We start from the raw sequence: 19,206 nt of genomic DNA, 5'->3' as shown, positions 1-19,206 counted from the left end.
GAAGGTGATAAAGAAAGATAGAGTATGAAGCTAAACTAGCACTAAATATAAAAAATGACAGTAAACGTTTTTACAAAAATATAAAGAGGAAGGGGCTGGCTAGAGTGAATGTTGGACCCTTGGAGGATGAGAGGGGGTATTTAGCGGTGGGCGATGAGGAAATGGCTGAGGCTTTAAATAAGTTTTTTGCCTCGGTCTTCACGGAGAAGGACGTGAATAGTTTGCCGGATATTAAAGATAGAAGGATGGTAGGAGATGAGGGCCTAAATGCGATTACTATCACTAGAGAGGTAGTGCTTGATAGACTAATGAGACTGAAGGTGGACAAGTCCCCAGGACTGGATGGAATGCATCCCAGGGTTCTGAAAGACAATCACTCGACAATCACCAGGCAAGACTGTTCCCTTCCTGTTGGCGAACACTTCAGTGGTCGCGGGCATTCAGCCTCTGACCTTCGGGTCAGCATTCTCCAAGGCAGCCTTCACAACACACGACAGTGCAGAGTCGCTGAGCAGAGACTGATAGCCAAGTTCCACACACCTGAGGATGGTCTCAACAGGGATCTTGGGTTCATGTCGCACTATCTGTAACCCCCGTGACTTGCCTGGGTTTGCAAAACCTCACTCACTGTGCTGTCTGGAGACAATACACATCTCTTTAACCTGTGATCAGTGCTCTTTCCACACACATTGTCAGCCACTTTAGGACTTGAACAGCAGGTTAGGTGTAAAGATTCGCATTCTAGTCAGTAATCTCTAAACTGTCTGTGCTTTATATGCTCTGTCCGAGGCCAGAACTCTCCATTCACCTGACGAAGAGGGAGTCCCCTCGAAAGCTTGTGAGTTTACTATCAAATAAATCGGTTGGACTAAAACCTGGTGTTGTCAGACTTTTTACTCTGAAAGAAATGACAGAGGTGATAGTGAATGCCTTAGTAATTGTTTATCAAACTTCGCTGGACTCCAGAGAAGTGGCGAAAGATAGGAAAATGGCTAATGTTATGCCACTGTTTAAAAAAGGTAGCAGACAAATGGCAGGGAATTATAGGCTGGTTAGTTTAACGTCTGTAGTTGGAAAAATACTTGAATCCGTCATCAAAGAAGAAATAGCGAGGCACCTAGAAAAGAATGGTTTGATCGAGCAGACGCAGCACAGATTTGTTAAGGGGAAGTCGTGTTTGATGAATTTGTTGGATTTCTATGAGGATGTGACTAGTGCGGTAGACAGAGGGGAACCAGTGGATGTGGTGTTTTTAGATTTCCAAAAGGCGTTTGATAAGGTGCCTCACAAAAGGTTGCTACAGAAGGTTAGGGTGCACAGAGTTGGGGGTAAGGTGTTAGCGTGGATAGAGGATTGGCTGTCCATTAGGAAGCAGTGAGTTGGTATCAATGGGTGCTATTCTGGTTGGCGGTTGGCGACTAGTGGAGTGCCACAGGGATTGGTGCTGGGGCCTCAACTGCTTACCATTTATATAGATGATCTGGAGGAAGGGGCTGAGTGTCGGGTGATGAAATTTGCTGATGACACGAAGATGAGTGGAAAAGCAAATTGCGTGGAGGGTGCGGAAAGTCTGCAGAGAGATCTGGACAGGCTGAGCGAGTGGGCGAGGACCTGGCAGATGGAGTACAATGTTAGCAAGTGTGAGGTTATCCACTTTGGTAGAAATAATAGTAGGAGGGATTATTATTTAAAAGGCGAAAAACTGCAGCATGCTCTGGTGCAGAGGGACCTGGGGGTTCTTGTGCACGAGTCGCAAAAACCCAGTCTGCAGGTGCAGCAGGTGATCAAGAAGGCGAATGGAATGTTGGCCTTTATAGTGAGGGGTGTAGAATATAAAAGTAGGGAGCTCTTGCTGCAACTGTACGGGGCACTGGTGAGGCCGCAGCTGGAATACTGTGTGCAGTTTTGGTCACCGCACTTGCAGAAGGATATATTGGCCTTGGAGGGAGTGCAGAGGAGGTTCACTAGGCTGATACTGGAGATGAGGGGGTTGGCCTATGAAGAGAGACTAAATAGACTGGGTCTGTACTCGTTGGAGTTTAGAAGGATGAGAAGGGATCTTATAGAGACGTATAAGATAATGAAAAGGATGGATAGGGGAGAGTTAGAGAGATTCTTCCTGCTTAAAAGGATAGCAGGACTAGAGGACACAGCCTCAAGATAAGGTGGGGGGGCAGTTTAGATCAGAGTTGAGGGGGAACTTCTTCACTCAAAGGGTTGTGAATCTCTGGAATTCTCTGCCCGTTGAAGTGGTGGAGGCTACCTCGCTAAATATATTTAAGACACGGGTAGATAGGTTTCTGATAGACAAGGGAATTAAGAGTTATGGGGAGAAAGTGGGAAAGTGGAACTGATCCACTTCAGATCAACCATGATCTTATTGAATGGCAGCGCAGGCTCAAAGGGCTAGATGGCCTACTCCTGCTCCTATTTCTTGTGTTCTTATGTGGTTGGAGGTAGGGATATTCACTGGTGGTTGCGCTGTGTTTGGCACCTTCATGGCTCCTCAGATGCTGGGACATCCCATGTCCATTCAGGCTTGGACTGGTGGGTGGTAGGCGGCATTCCCATCAGATACTTGGCAATGCGCATCTTCAACAAGAGAGAGTCTGACCATTCAATGGCATTGTCATCGCTGAATCAACCACCATCAACATTCTGTAGGTTATGGCACTTTAAGTGCATATCCATGTATTTTTGTACATGTGATAAGGGTTTCTGTCTTTCCTACCATATCAAGCAGTGACTTTTAGATTCCCAAAACTCTCTGGATGACAAAAATGTCCCTCAACTCTTCTGTACCCAGCCTATAGCGATTCAAAACTAATTAAACCAATATAAATTTATTAAATGCACTTTTAAAGGGAACTATTAAAACTAATATGAATTAATTAAAAGGGATTATGTCCAATATTCATGCACTTGGCATAAAAGATACCACGAGCTGCATGTTTATGTAGGCAGTCAACTTTACACCATTGAACCTTCACTACACAACAAGCTCATATCAGTACAATGAGTTTTCCAGGCGAGCCCTTTACTCCTCACAGACCTGAGTTAGCAAAAAATCCCAATGCAAGACTGTGACTATTCATTGTAGAAGGAACAGACATCGAGACAGAGATTAGGTGTAGTCTCTGGGAAATATTGGAGAGGACAGATAGTGCCTACATTAGGAAACACGTTGCCTGTCAACCATGTACCACCTGGAGGTAGAGATATCTGTTCAGTATAAACCTAAATGTAGACAGCATTGGAATCTAAACAATGTTCTGCGTACATAGTCTGTAGACTGGCAGAGCACTGCTTTGGAGGTCACTTCAACGTAGTTCTCTCCCACCATATGATGGAAGAATAAAGGATTGTGCTTTATCCAACTCACTTGAGATCATTTTAAGTAAACTTCACAGCAACACGGTCTATCCAATCTTTCCAAAGAGCATAAGGAGAGAAGGTAGGAGAATGGTACTCAGTGAATTACTCATTTGGAGAGCCGATGCAGACATGATGGGCCACATGGCCTCCTTCTGCGCTGTTACAATTGCGTGGTTCTGCACCAGAAGGACTGAGGAAGTGTCTAACTGTGGCCAGGGACAATATGGTTAGCCAGATACTGGAGGTCCTGAGCACCACAACAGAGAAAAATCATCCAACCCCAACTCACTCCCATTTTGCTCCTCTCACTTTAAGCCTCGATACAAGAAAAACAGACTTGAATTTATAGCACATTTATCATGGCTGCCTGACATTTTAAAGTAATTTAAGTGCAGTCATTGTTGTAATGTAGGTTGGACAAACCAACCTTATTGAATCAACCAGAGGAAGCATCACTTAGGACATGGACCACCCCCACTATGTCAATGGTATTAAAGTTAAAGTTTATTCATTACTCACAAATAAGGCTTTTATATTAACATTGCAATGAAGTTACTGTGAAATTTCCCTAATCGCCAATGCCAGCACCTGTTCGGGTTAATGCACTAACCAGCATGTCTTTCAAACTGTGGGAAAAAAACCAGAGCACCTGGAGGAAACCCACGCAGATATGGGGAGAATATGCAAACTCCACACAGACCCAAGCTGCAAATCAAACCCAGGTCCCTGGTGCAGTGAGGCAGCAGTGCTAACCACTGTGCCATCCTAGAGTATTGAAGTGTTTACTGGATAGGGCCATGGAAAGATATTGAGTGCTGGAAGGTGGGGTGGGTAGGGGGAAAGGGTAGGGGGAAGATGACAGTTCAGCTCTGATGAGCGGTGTGTTCTTAACAATATGCAGGAGCTGTTTGGAAACTTAAAGCAAGAGAGTGCCAGGAGATATCTGTTTCTGGAAGTAATCCTTGATGTCAGGGTTCCAGCCTAATTTTCCTACCCAAATGTAATATTCTTTCAAATCCTTGTCTTGTTCTTGTAAACCTGCAGCCATGAGATCCATGTCTTGCCTCACTGAATGCAACAAATATTGGCCATTTAATCATGGATTGTTGGAAAGTCTGTCAGAAGGTGAAAATGTTGTGGTGCCAACACTTGGTGTCTTCTTTGAACCAACAAACCATTTCTCCTGGCATCAGCACCTGGCCTCGTACAGAAATGATTGGCAGGTTGGTTTTTCTGGTAAATGTGTCCTGGCTTGGGGGTCCCATCATCAGTATCTCTTAAATTATTATTCCCATCATCTTCTCAGCTCTGGGATTCCCGTCCTTGAAATGGTGCCTGTCATTGGTCACATCACTCTGGCACTGCCTCTGGAGTGAAACTGAGGACAAAATAGCCAAAGAGATCGGGAATATTTTTTTCAAGCCCATTCCTCCATGTCAGAAAGATCTGGAAGGTTTGAAAGAGGGCGGGCTCCTATCCATTTCACACATCAAGAGATTGAATCTGTCACTGGCTGGCGGGTTAAACAGTGCTCAGCATGGGCAGGTTTGCCTGACAGGCAGCAGGAGAAGAGGAGTTTTCACTCTCCATCCCTCAGCAAACACCTGATGCAGGTGAGCAGCCCCCGCGCGCGCTCTGCACTGACTGCACGCGCGGCGAAGCTCGCGCTGCAGCTGCCAACAGCCCAACGGCCGCAGCTCGCGAGGGGCGGGGAGACAGGGTGAGGGGGAAGGGGCCGAGTGAGGGGGAGGGAGCAGAGCGAGGGGAGGGGGCAGAGTGAGAGGGGAGGGGCAGAGTGACAGGGGAGGGGGCAGGGCGGGGGGGGGGCAGAGTGAGGGGGCAGGGCGGGGGGGGGGCAGAGTGAGGGGGCAGGGCGGGGGGGGGGGCAGAGTGAGGAGGAGGAGACAGAGTGAGGGAGGCAGAGATAGGGGGAAGGGCAGAATGAGGGGGAGGGGGCAGAGTGAGGGGGTTGGGGAGAGTGAGGGGGAGGGGGCAGAGCGAAGGGGAGGGGGCAGAGTGAGGGGGTTGGGGAGAGTGAGGGGGAGGGGGCAGAGCGAAGGGGAGGGGGCAGAGTGAGGGGACAGAGCGAAGGGGGAGGGGCAGAGTGAATGGGAAGAGGGCAGTGTGAGGGGAAGGGGGCAGAGTGAGGGGGAGGGGACAGAGTGAGGGGAGGGGGCAGAGCGAGGGGGAGGGGGCAGAGTGAGGGAGAGGGGGCAGAGTGAGGGCAGAGGAGGCAGAGTGAGGGGGAGGGGCAGAATGAGGGGGAAGGGCAGAATGAGGGGGGCAGATTGAGGAGAGAGGGGGAAAAGTGAGGGGGGAGGGGGCAGGGTGAGGGAGAGGGAGGGGAAAGGGTAAGGTATTTGAGCAGCCTGAAGGAAAGAGGTGGGATAATGAAGGGACAGGCTGAGAGTGGAAGTAGGGGGATCAGGGAAGAGCTTGGATGGAGATTTGTAAAAATTGATTGGGAAGAGGAAGGAAGAAAGAGTGGGGGACAAAAAGGAATCGGGGGTCGAGGAAAGAGAAATAGGATGTGAGAGAGGAATTGGAAGCAAAGGAAATGAATTAAGACGGTGATGGGCAACCTGCAGCCTGGGACCACATGTGGTCCAATTTTGTTCTAAGTGTGGGTCATGAGACATTTTGTTGACTGTTGCCCAGGCACAGGGTTGCCACATTCTGCTGATTTCCATTTACGAAGTTCTTTTCCCTAACCACCTGACCGAAGTGATTCGTACATGAAGCAAGGCGAATGAAGTGAGGTACGTGCTGATTGCTCACAACATTGACTGTGAGAGCTGTGCACGGCTTCTGTGTCCAAGGTGTAAATATCTCTCTTATTTTTACCATTTGAAGTTGATAGTTCTATTAATATATAAATGACTTTCTATAACTCATTATGAAATATTTGACATTTATTAAATGTATTTAATCTTATTCATGGGATCATGGTGAGTGAACAATGCTGATTTCAATTCTGCGACCCACTGAGATGATAGAAACCCACTGGTCCACGTTGCCCATCATTGAATTAAGAGATAAAAGGTGAGAATGTGGGGAATGGGCGCAGAGTGAATAAAAAGATCCCAAGAATAATTGGAAGAGGTGGAGATTAATCTGGAGAGAATAAGGGACAACGAGGTAGTAATGTGGAATGGCAGTGAAGGAATCGGCAGAGTGTAATACACAAAGATCAGAAGAGGAATTAGGTCAATACAACACACCAGCCATCCAAGTATGGGTTCACGGTTTCAGTAGTAACATCAAGCAGTAGAGATGTGGATTGTAATGTGATGGTTCAACACAAATGTGCGGCTTCACTGCATGAAGATCCAAGATCCATTCTTCCCCCTTCAACTTCTCTCATTTTCTTCAGTTCCACATCACAAATCGCCAAGAAGTCCACTTCACTTTGCGGTAAAGAGACACCCAAGTTTATTACCAAGTAATATTTTACAGCATTTTTAAATTTATTAATTTTCAGGATGTGGGCATTGCTGAAAAGGCTAGCATTTATTGTCCTATCCCACTGCCTTTGAGTTAAAGCGGAAGATTACATGTTAAAGAAGCAATCACAGTATGGTTGAATTTCAAATACAGATGGAGCATTAGAAGGTAAAACCCAATGCCAGTGTCATGTGCTTAAACAAAGGAGACTACAATGGGATGAGGGAGGCGTTGGCTCAGGTAAACTGGGAGCAAAAAATTTATGGTGGGATAATTGAGGAACAGTGGAGGACTTTCAAAGCGATCTTTCACAGTGCTCAGGAAAAGTATATACCAGTGATAAGGAAGGACTGTAGAAAAAGAGATAATCAGCCATGGAAATCTAAGGAAATAAAGAAGGGTATCAAATTGAAAGAAAATGCATACAAAGTGGCACAGATTAGTGAGAAATGAGAGGATTGAGAAATCTTTAAAGGTCAACAGAAAGCCATGAGAAAAGCTATAAAGAAAAGTAAGGTGGATTATGAGAGTAAACTAGTTCAGAATATAAAAACAGATAGCAAAAGTTTCTACAAATATATAAAACAAAAAGGAGTGGCTAAAGTAAACATTGGTCTTTTAGAGGATGAGATGGGTGATGATGTAATAATTGCAAATGAGAAAATGGCTGAAGTATTGAACAGGTATTTTGTGCCGGTCTTCACAGTGGAAGGCACAAATAACATGCCAAAAATTGATGACAGGAAGCCAATGGCAGGTGAGGACCTAGAAACTATCATTATCATGAAAAAGGTAGTGTTGGGCAAGCTACTGGGGCTAAAGGTAGATAAGTCTCCTGACCCTGATGGAATGCATCCCAGGGTACTAAAAGAGATGGCGGGGAAAATAGCAAATCTATTGGTGGTAATTTACCAAAATTCGCTGGACACTGTGGTGGTTCCCACAGATTGCAAAACAGCAAATGTGACACCACTGTTTTAAGAAGGAGGTAGACAAAAGGCGGGTAACTATAGGCTGGTTAGCTTAACTTCTGTTGTAGGGAAAATGCTTGAACCTATTATCAAGGAAGAAATAGCGAGACATCTAGATGTAAATTGTCCCGTTGGTAATACGCAGCATGGGTTTATGAAGGGCAGGTCATGTTTGACTAATTTGCTGAAATTCTTTGAGAACATTACATGCACAGTGGACAATGGGAAACCTCTGGACGTGTGAATCTGGATTTCCAGAAGGCATTTGATAAGGTGCTGTACCAAAGACTGCTGAATAAGATAAAGGTGCACAATGTTATGGGTAATGTATTAACATGGATAGAGGATTGGTTAACTAACAGCAACCAAAGAGTGGAAGTAAATGGGTGTTTTTTGGTTGGCGATCAGTGACTAGTGGTGTGCCTCAGGGATCAGTGTTGGGACTGCAATTGTTTACGATTTACAAAGATGATTTGGAGTTGGGGACCAAGTGTATTGTGTCCAAATTCGCAGATGACACTAAGGTGAGTGGCAGGGCAAACATAACATAAGAACATAAGAAATAGGAGCAGGAGTAGGCCATCTAGCCCCTCAAGCCTGACCCGCCATTCAGTAAGATCATGGCTGATCTGAAGTGAATCAGTTCCACATTCCCGCTTTCTCCCCATAACCCTTAATTCCCTTGTCTATCAGAAATCTATCTACCCGTGACTTAAATATATTAAACAAGGTAGCCTCCACCACTTCAACAGGCAGAGAATTCCAGAGATTCACCACCCTTTGAGTGAAGAAGTTCCTCCTCGACTCCGTTCTAAACTGCCCACCCCCTTATTTTGAGGCTGTGCCTTCTAGTTCTGCTATCCTTTCCAAACTGGAAGAGTCTCTCTACCTTTACCCTATCTAGCCCCGTCATTATCTTGTAAGTCTCTATAAGATCCCCCCTCAGCCTTCTAAACGCTAACGAGTACAGATCCAGTCTATTCAATCTCTCTTCATAAGCTAACCCCCTCATCTCCGGTATCAGCCTGGTGAATCTTCTCTGTACTCCCTCCAAGGCCAATATATCCTTTCGCAAGTATGGGGCCCAAAACTGCACACAGTACTCCAGTTGCGGCCTCACCAGTGCCCTGTACGGTTGCAGCAAGACCTCCCTGCTTTTATATTCTATCCCCCTCGCTTTAAAGGCCAACATTCCATTCGCCTTCTTGATCACCAGCTGCACCTGCAGACTGGGTTTTTGTGATTCGTGCACAAGGACCCCCAGGTCCCTCTGCACTGTAGCATGCTGCAGCTTTTCATCCTTTAAATAATAACCCCTCCTACTATTATTTCTACCAAAGTGGATAACCTCACAATTGCTAACGTTATACTCCATCTGCCAGGTCCTCGCCCATTCACTCAGCCTATCCAGATCTCTCTGCAGACTTTTTGCGCCCTCCATGCAATTTGCTTTTCCACATCTTCGTGTCATCAGCAAATTTTGTTACCCTACACTCAGCCCCCTCCTCCAGATTGTCTATGTAAATGGTAAACAGTTGAGGCCCCAGCACCAATCCCTGCGGCACTCCGCCAGTCACCAACTGCCAACCAGAAAAGCACCCATTGATTCCAACTCCCTGCTTCCTGTTAGATAACCAATCCTCAATCCACGCTAACACTTTGTCCCCAATTCCATGTACCCTAACCTTCTGCAGCAACCTTGTGTGAGGCACCTTATCAAACGCCTTCTGGAAATCCAAAAACACCACATCTACCGGTTCCCCTCTGTCTACCTCACTAGTCACATCCTCATAGAAATCCAATAAACTCATTAAACACGACTTCCCCTTCACGAATCCGTGCTGCATCTGCTTGATCAAACTGTTCTCTTCTAGGTGTCTTGCTATTTCTTCTTTGATGATGGATTCTAGCATTTTTCGAACTACGGACATTAAACTAACTGCAGAGAATGCTGAAAGTCTGCAAAGGGCTAACCTAAGTGGGTGGGTAAGGGTCTGGCAGATGGAGTACAAAGTTGGTAAATGTGAGGTTATCCATTTTAGTAGGAATAACAGCAAAATGGACTGTTACTTAAATGGTAAAAAATCGAAGCATACTGCTGTGCAGAGGGAATTGGGTATCCATGTGCAAGAATCACAAGGAGTTGGTTTGCAGGTGTTGCAGGCAATTAAGAAAGCAAATGGAATTTTGTCATTCATTGCTGGAGGGATGGAGTTTAAAAACAGCGAGGTTATGTTGCAGCTGTATAAGATGTTGGTGAGGGCACACCTGGATTCTGTGTACAGTTTTGGTCTCCTTACTTGAGAAAGGATATACTGGCACTGGAGAGGGTGCAGAGGAGATTCACTAGATTGATTCTGAGTTGAGAGGATTGGCTTATGAGGAGAGACTGAGTAGACTGGGGCTATACTCATTGGAATTCAGAAGAATGAGGGGAGATTTAGCGTGGATAGAGGATTGGTTGTCAAATAGGAGGCAGAGAGTGGGGGTTAATGGGTGCTATTCGGATTGGCGGTTGGTGACTAGTGGAGTGCCCCAGGGGTCGGTGCTGGGGCCTCAGCTATTTACCATTTATATAGATGATCTGGAGGAGGGAACCGAGTGTATGGTGTCGAAATTTGCTGATGACACCAAGATTGGTGGAACACCAAATTGCGTGGAGGGTGTGGAGAGTCTGCAGAAGGATCTAGATAGGCTGGGCGAATGGGCCAGGAAATGGCAAATGGAATTTAATGTTGGCAAGTGCGAGGTGGTCCACTTTGGTAGGAATAATGGTAGGAAGGACTATTACTTACGTGGCGAAAAACTGCAGCAGGTGACGGTGCAGAGGGACCTCGGGGTCCTTGTGCATGAGTCGCAAAAACCCAGCCTGCAGGTGCAGCAGGTGGTCAGGAAGGCTAATGGGATGCTGGCCTTCATAGCAAGAGGGATTGAATATAAAAGTAGGGAGGTCTTGCTGCGGCTGTATAGGGCATTGGTGAGGCCGCAGCTGGAGTACTGTGTGCAGTTTTGGTCGCCGTACTTACGCAAGGATATTTTGGCCTTGGAGGGAGTGCAGAGGAGGTTTACTAGGCTGATACTGGAGTTGAGGGGGTTGAGCTATGAGGAGAGGCTGAATAAACTAGGCTTGTACTCGTTAGAGTTTAGAAGAATGAGGGGAGATCTCATTGAGACATATAAGATGATGAATGGGATGGATAGGATAGAGGTGGAGAGACTCTTCCTGCTCAGAAAGGACAGTAGGACTAGGGGGCACAGCCTCAAGATAAAGAGGGGGCGGTTTAGAACAGAGTTGAGGAGGAACTTCTTCACTCAAAGGGTGGTGAATCTCTGGAATTCTCTGCCTGTTGAGGTGGTGGAGGCTGCCTCGCTAAATATTTTTAAGACGCGGGTTGATGGGTTTTTGATAAGCGAGGGGATTAAGGGTTATGGGGAGAGGGCGGGAATGTGGAACTGAGCCACGACAGATCAGCCATTATCTTATTGAATGGCGGGGCAGGCTCAAAGGGCTAGATGGCCTACTCCTGCTCCTATTTCTTATGTTCTTATGTTCTTATCTCATAGAAACATATAAGATTATGAAGGGAATAGATAAGATAGAAGCAGGGAAGTTGTTTCTACTGGCAGGTGAAACTAGAACTAAGGGGCATACCCTCAAAATAAGGGGAAGCAGATTTAGGACAGAGTTGAGGAGGAACTTCTCCACACAAAGGGTTGTGAATCTGTGGTATTCCCTGCCCAGTGAAGCAGTTGAGACTACCTCATTGAATGTTTTAAGGCAAGTATAGATAAATTTTTGAACAGTAAAGGAATGAAGAGTTATGCTGAGCGGGTGTGTAAGTGGAGCTGAGTCCACGAAACGATCAGCCATGATCTTATTCAATGGTGGGACAGGCTTGAGGGGCCAGGTGGCCTATTCCTCCTCTTAGTTCTTATGTTCTTGATTCCTATGTTAGTAAACTCAGGAAAATGTGACTGCTACAAACAACTACTTTCCTCTTTGCTAGTGAAGGGTGAGGAAGGAGGCTGCATAGTAGAAGAGGGATATGAGGTAGTGCTGCAGAGAGACTAAAAATTGATCAAAGTTAGAGTGTAAATGTCTTTATTTAAATCTTACCCCCATCGCAATCTCTTCACTTGATAGCTATATTATTGGTTATTGTGCCATATTCTCCATGGATTGCTTTGAAAATTACCTATGATATTAACAACAATTAAGAGTCTACTCAGCATCACACATTGCACAAATTACCCATATTAAAACAATGTCACATTGTGATGTACTGGCTCAGCACTAATTTGCTACTTCACTGCATGAAGGGATGGATACAAGATCCATTTTTTTCCTTTTCTAATTTTCTTTGGTTTCCCTTCTGAACAGTAAGTTGTCTCACAACACCAAGTTAAAGTCTAACAGGTTTATTTGGTAGCACAAGCTTTCAAAGTGCTGATCTTTCATCAGCTGATGCCAGTCCAAACTGGCAACTCCACATCATGGCTTTTCCTTCTGAATACATCAAGTCCTGACTGGGTCGACAGATCCACTTGTGCTGACCCCTCTCGCCATTGCAGCTCCTCACCCCTCTGGGATTTATGCATTCCTCATGCTTGACAGTTAATTTCAGCATGCTTTTTGAGTTGGTGGAGAATCAGAGATTAGGTCGATCTAGTCCTCTCCTCTGTGTCTATACATTAACTTCCAACAGTGGTACTGTATGAGCTGTAGTTTATGATTAGTTAAATCGATGGGTGAAGAGAAAGGAGTATTGAGCAGAGGTGCTGGGGGGACTTGACAGGTTGCATGCTGAGAGGATGGGTCCCCTTGTGGGGGAGTCTAGAACTAGGGGGCACAGTATAAAAATTTTAGGTTTCCAATTTAAGATGGAGATGAGGAGATTTTCTTTTTTCTCAGAGGATCATTAGTATGTGGAATTCTATTCCTCAAAGAGCAAATTTTTAATCAACAAACAAGCTGAGAGTTATGGTCGGTGGACAGGAAAATGGAATTGAGGCCATAATCAGATCAGCCATGATCTTATCAAATGGTTGAGCATGCTTGAGCGACCAAATGGCCTAATCCTGCTCTGAATTTTGTGTTACATTCTTATGGTTATCCTCAGCTGTGGCCAACTGAGAAGGAATATAACTAGAGATTCAGGGAGCTGGTGGACAGGCCATGTGTCCCTGTGGGATTTACACGGTGAAAAACAAACACAATTTCATATCGTTCCTGAGTAAATAAATAAACAATGCCCATGAAACATAGCCTGAGTAATTAAATCACCTGTATGTTGGATTTTGTTGGAAAATTAACTGTCTTTGAGGCATACATCCAAGAGGAGTCTTGACTACCTCTTTTACTCCACAATCCTGATTCAGTTGTATAATTTTTAACCAGAGCCTTCAGTTCATTTTATTCCTCAGACCCCAGAATGTGGTCCCAAAAATCGATGCCTATTTCCCCAGACACGCTGATTTCCTCACTCTCCAATGTAACGATTTCAGAAGGAGCAAAATTGCTGGCTTCTTGGTAAGTAAGTATCCACCAAGGTATTTAAGTACAACAATAAAAAAAGGTTCAGTACAACTTTTAAAAATCACTGAGTCGCCATAATTCTACCTGGTTGGCAAGATTTAACTAGTGGGGTGCCACAGGGTTCGGTCATCGGGTCCCAACTATTTACAATCCATATTAAGGACTTGGCTACAGGGATAGAAGATACTATAGTCAAATTTGCAGGTGACGCTAAAGTAGGTGGGATAGTAAGTTGTAATGAGAAAGTTAGAAATTTACAAATAGGTCTAGATAGGTTAGGTGAATGGGCCAAGGAAGTGTTGCTGCAACTATACAGGGCATTGGAATGCTGTGTACAGTTTTGGTCCCTTTATTTGGGAAAGAATGTAGTGATATTAGAGGCAGTTCAGAGGAGGTTCACTAGATTGATTCCAAAGATGAGAGGTTTGTCTTATCATAGAATCCCTGCACTGCAGAAGAGGCCATTCAGCACATCGACTCTGCACTGAGCACCTTACCCAGGCCCTCCCTTCCACAATGGATGGCAGAGCAAAGTATGCAGAGGACGCTGAAAGTCTGGAAAGAGATATAGATAGTCGAACTGAGTGGGCGAGGGTCTGGCAGATGGAATCCAAAGTTGGTAAATGGGAGATCATCCATTTTGGTAGAAATAATGGCAAAATGGAAGACTATTTAAATGGTCAAAAAATTGCAGCATGCTGCTGTGCAGAGGGATCTGGGTGTCCTTGTGCAGGAATCACAAGGAGTTGGTTTGCAGGGGCAGCAGGTAATTAAGAAGGCAAATGGAATTTTGTCCTTTATTGCTAGAGGGATGGAGTTTAAAAATAACGAGATTATATTGCAGCTGTATAAGATGTTGGTGAGGCCACATCTGGAGTACTATGTACAGTTTTGGTCTCCTTACTTGAGAAAGGATATACTGGCACTGGAGGGGGTACAGAGGAGATTCAGTAGGTTGATTCCGGAGTTGAGCGCTTTGGCTTATGAGGAAAGACTGAGTAGACTGGGGCTATACTCACTGGAATTCAGAAGAATGAAGGGAGATCTTATAGAAACAGATAAGATTATGAAGGGAATAGATAAGACAGATGCAGGGAAGTTGTTTCAACTGGCAGGTAAAACTAGAACTAGGGGGCATAGCCTCAAAATAAGGGGAAGTGGATTTAGGGACTGAGTTGAAGAGGAACTTCTTCACACAAAGGGTTGTGAATCTGGAATTCCCTGCCCAGTGAAACAGTTGAGGCTACCTCATTGAATGTTTTTAAGGCAAGGATAGATACATTTTTGAACAGTAAAGGAATTAAGGGTTATGGTGAGCGGGCTAGTAAGTGGAGTTGAGTCCACAAAAAGATCAGTCTTGATCTTATTGAATGGTGGAGCAGGCATGAAGGGCCAGATGGCCTACTCCTGCTTTTAGTTCTTATGTTGTTTGTTCTTACTTCCCATGGCTAATTCATCCAATCAACACATCTTGGGACATGTAAGGGGCAATTTCGTATGGCCAATCCACCCATCCTGCTAATCTTTGGACAGTGGGAGAAAATTGGAGCATCTGGAGGAAACTCACAACTCAGACAGGGGGAGAAGGTGCAAACTTCACAACGTCATCCAAGACCACAATGGAACCGGATCAATCAAATATTTTAATCATCTTAAACACCTCAAGTGCCTTTAATTTCTGTACTTAAAGGAATACAAGTTGAACATATATCCTTACAGTTTAACCTTTGAATAACTTGGGGCCAATATGTACAGAAAATTCAGGTAGATTTGACACCAGCCCATAGGGAAGCCTGCCTGATTTTTCTGATTTTGTCAACTGTGTGAAATCCAAGAAGCAAGAACAAAAAGATCTGCCCAGTTGCTCTTTGCTGGTTAGAATACATTGTGATGGGTGCTCACTGCTGCCATATAGGCAATTTCCACAGCTAATTTAAGCACAGCAAGATCCCATTATGATGGTGACCCAGATCGTATTTTTAACACTTTAACAATTGAAAGATAAATGTTGTCCAGGGCATCAGGGAGAATACCCCCTGCTCTTCTTCAGATAATTCCATTGGATCTTTCACATCCTGCCAAGGAGGTAGATGAGACCTTGGCACAACATTTTATCTGAAAGCTGGGCAATTCAAACAGTGCAGCTCTCACGCAGTACTGCACTGGAGTGTCAGGCTGGATTCTACACTCAAGTTTTTTCTTGCAAAAATATACCTTATTCATAAAATATTTTCAAGAACACTACAAACATTCCAAAATTGCCGTCACACAAAGTATGATAATATTCAGGTTCTTTCCTTACATCCAGTAACACTGAGACTCAGACTTACACACATTTTAAAATAGTTATAACAAATTGTGCAAAAGTATTTAAAGGTTGTTTACAGAGATCAAGTTGCTCTCCAAGCTGCTTCAATACAATTGAGAAACTTGTAATATTCACTGTATACATTCAGAGAGTCATTCACTCCAAGGGGCCTCTGTTCCACTGAGTTCACTGTGATTGAAAGATCTTAGACAGTAACCTTCACCATTGCGTCTTTGCAGCAGCTGCCCAAAACTTTAGTGTGTCCCTCAGCATGCAGTCCTGGACTTTGGAATGTGCCAGTCTGCAACACTTGGTCATGGACAACTCTCTGTACTGGGAGACCAACAAGTTTCAGGAAGACCAAAGAGTTTCACCGAGTTGAAGACTGTCCAGCAACAGCTGATGTTTGATTTGTGCATCCCTGGGAACAGCCCGTAAAGCACAGAGTCCTTCGTCACAGAGCTGATCGAGATGAATCTTGACAAAACACCTTATCCCTGTCCAAACCTTCTTTGTAAAGGCACATTTCACAAAGCAGTGGAGAACAGTCTCTTCCGCATCACAGTCACCTTGAGAGCAACATGCGGATGGGGTGAGACTCCGGGAATAGGAAGGATCTGACAGGGAGTGCTTTTCTCACCACCAGCCAAGCTAGCACTTGGTGCTTGTTTGAAAGCTGTGATGATGAGGTATCCTGCCAGGTGACTTCAGCAGTCTGCTCAGGGAACCATCTGACAGGACCAACACCTCCTTTTCCCTTAGGACTTCTTGGACATTACCTACAGACCACTGCCTTATGGACTTGTGGTCAAGAGTATTCATTTTCATGACAGACAAGTGGTCCAGTACAGTCCAATTGCTTGGAGTGGCAGTGATTCTGCACTCCCATCCCTGGATGGGATTGTGGACCCACTCGATCAGGTCAGGTCACATTGACATGTGACAACTGATTCATTGTATGTCAAGTACATTTTCACAAAGATGACTAGGCTCTGTGTAAAGACTCAAAGTAGCTGGTTGTTCAGTGGCCAGATAAAGGCATGTAAAATCGCCAGCTCCAACACACCCCTCCCTGATGAGCTCAATGCATTCTATGTCCGTTTTGAGCAAGAAGTCAGCAAGACCATGCCCTCCACCCTGGAAACCCTGGATGAACCTGTACCTGGGGGTCGCCATTGCAGATGTCAGAGCAGCTTTCTCAAAGGTCAATCCACGGAAAGCGACTGGCCCAGTTGGGGTACCCAGACGAGCATGTAGATCCTGTGCGGATCAGCTGGTGGGGGTATTCACAGACATCTTCAACCTCTCTTTATAACAATTTGAGGTCCTATCTGCTTCAAGAAGATGACCATCATCCCAGTACCAAAGAAAAACCAAGCAGTGTGCTTTAATGACTATCAGCTGGTGGATCCAACATCCATCATTTAGAAGTTCTTTGAAAGGCTAGTCATGGCACGAATCAATTCCATGGATCCACTGCAGTTTGCCTACTGCCGCAATAGGTTCACGGCAAACGCCACCTCCCTGGCTGTGCACTCAACCCTAGAACACCTAGATAACAAGGACACCTAAGTCACTCTCCTATTTATTGACTACAGCGCAGCCTTCAACACCATTATTCCCACGAAACTCACCTCCAAACTCTGCCACCTGGGCCTTGGCACCTCTGCCTGCAACTGGATCCTGAACTTCCTAACTCACAGACCACAATCACCAAGAATAGGCAACAACATCCCCTCCGCGATCACCCTCAACACTGGTGCCCCACAAGACTGTGTCTTTAGCCCCCTACTATACTCCTTATACAGTGTGACTATGCGGCCAAGTTCCCCTCCAACTCGATTTTCATGCTTGCTAACAACACCAACGTAGTGGGTCGGCTCTCAAACAATGACGAGACAGGGTGCAGGGATGAACTGGTGTGGCAACAATAATCTCTCCCTCAATGTCAACAAAACAAAGGAGATTGTCATCGACTTCAGGAAGCATAAAGGAGAACATGTCCCTGTCTACATCAATGAGGACGAAGCAGAAAGGGTCGAAAACTTCAAGTTTTTACGTGCCCAGATCTCCAACAACCTTTCCTGGTTCCCCCATGCTGACACTATAGTTAAGAAAGTCCACCAATGCCTCTACTTTCTCAGAACACCAAGGAAATTTGGTATGTCAGCTACGAATCTCACCAAGTTTTACATATGCACTACAGAAAGCATTCTTTCTGGTTGTATCACAGCTTGGTATGGTTCCTGCTCTGCCTAAGACCGCAAGAAACTCAAAAGGTTGTGAATGTAGCCCAGTCCATCATACAAACCAGCCTCCCATCCATTGATTCTGTCTACACTCCACACTACCTCAGCAAAGCAGCCAGCACAATTAAGGACCCCACACACCCCGGACATTCTCTCTTCCACCTTCTTCCATCGGGAAAAAAGTATAAAAGCCTGAGGTCACGTACCAAACGACTCAAGAACAGTTTCTTCCCTGCTGCTGTCAGACTTTTGAATGGACTTACCTTGCATTAAGTTGATCTTTCTCTAAACCCTAGCTATGACTGTAACACTACATTCTGCTACTCTCTCCTTTCCTTCTCTATGAACGTTATGCTTTGTCTGTGTAGCGCTCAAGAAACAATACTTTTCACTGTATGTTAATACATGACAATAATAAATCAAATCTAAATGAAAGTGACTTCCTTTTTCTACACGAGTGTAAACCTTAGCAGATGTGAAGAGAAAGTGTGTGCAATTAAAGAAATGTATCTTGCGATGAGTGTGTGGTTATCAATTATCGGTTTAAGAAATTGTTTGTCTCTCTGTGGCGTGATTGGATACTCGGGATTTTCAGGAATTTCAGGAGGCGTCAAGTTCTGTTTGCCACTTCAAATAGGATTAAACCATTTGGAAACAATGGTGAAAATAGTCATCTGAACTGCAAGCCTGCGTAGGGGAGTCTGAACAGAAACTGCAAAGACAGCACTCAGAATTATGTCACCTCTTTTTAAGCAGTCAGTCAATTGGCCAGTTGGCGATCCAGTGACTCGTGGCCAGTGACAGTATGGAACCTGTAGGATTTGTGCTTATCCCATTGGAGTGCGGTCACATTACATCTAATGACACACGGTATTGCAACCAAACAAAATTCTTCACAGTTTAGAATCATAATGGAATAGATACACTGCTTATTATAGGAGCGAGCATAATCTTCAGACTCACTCTGCATTGCCAAATCTGCACACAAAACACAATTGAAAGGAAAGCTCTTTAATTATTTAAAGAGCATGGGGTGATAACAATTCTGTAGGTTTTTAATTACTATGGCGTGGTTCAATTGTTCAGCATCACAAAGTTATATGCAAAGATTTTCATCAACATTGCCCTAACAGCTTCCTCTCATGATATGTATGGGCAGCAAGATCAATTTTTTAAAATTCATTTTACATACATCACCACAGTGCAGAAAGAGGCCCTTCAGCCCATCGAGTCTGCACCAAACACAATCCCACCCAGGCCCTACCCCTATATCATACCCACTAATCCCTCTAACCTATGCATCCCTGGATACTAAGGGGCAAT

The sequence above is a fragment of the Carcharhinus amblyrhynchos genome, chromosome 3 (genome assembly GCF_965287045.1).
Source record: "Carcharhinus amblyrhynchos chromosome 3, sCarAmb.v2.hapA, whole genome shotgun sequence".
In the NCBI taxonomy this organism is placed as follows: domain Eukaryota; kingdom Metazoa; phylum Chordata; class Chondrichthyes; order Carcharhiniformes; family Carcharhinidae; genus Carcharhinus; species Carcharhinus amblyrhynchos.
This window is presented reverse-complemented; position numbering follows the sequence as displayed.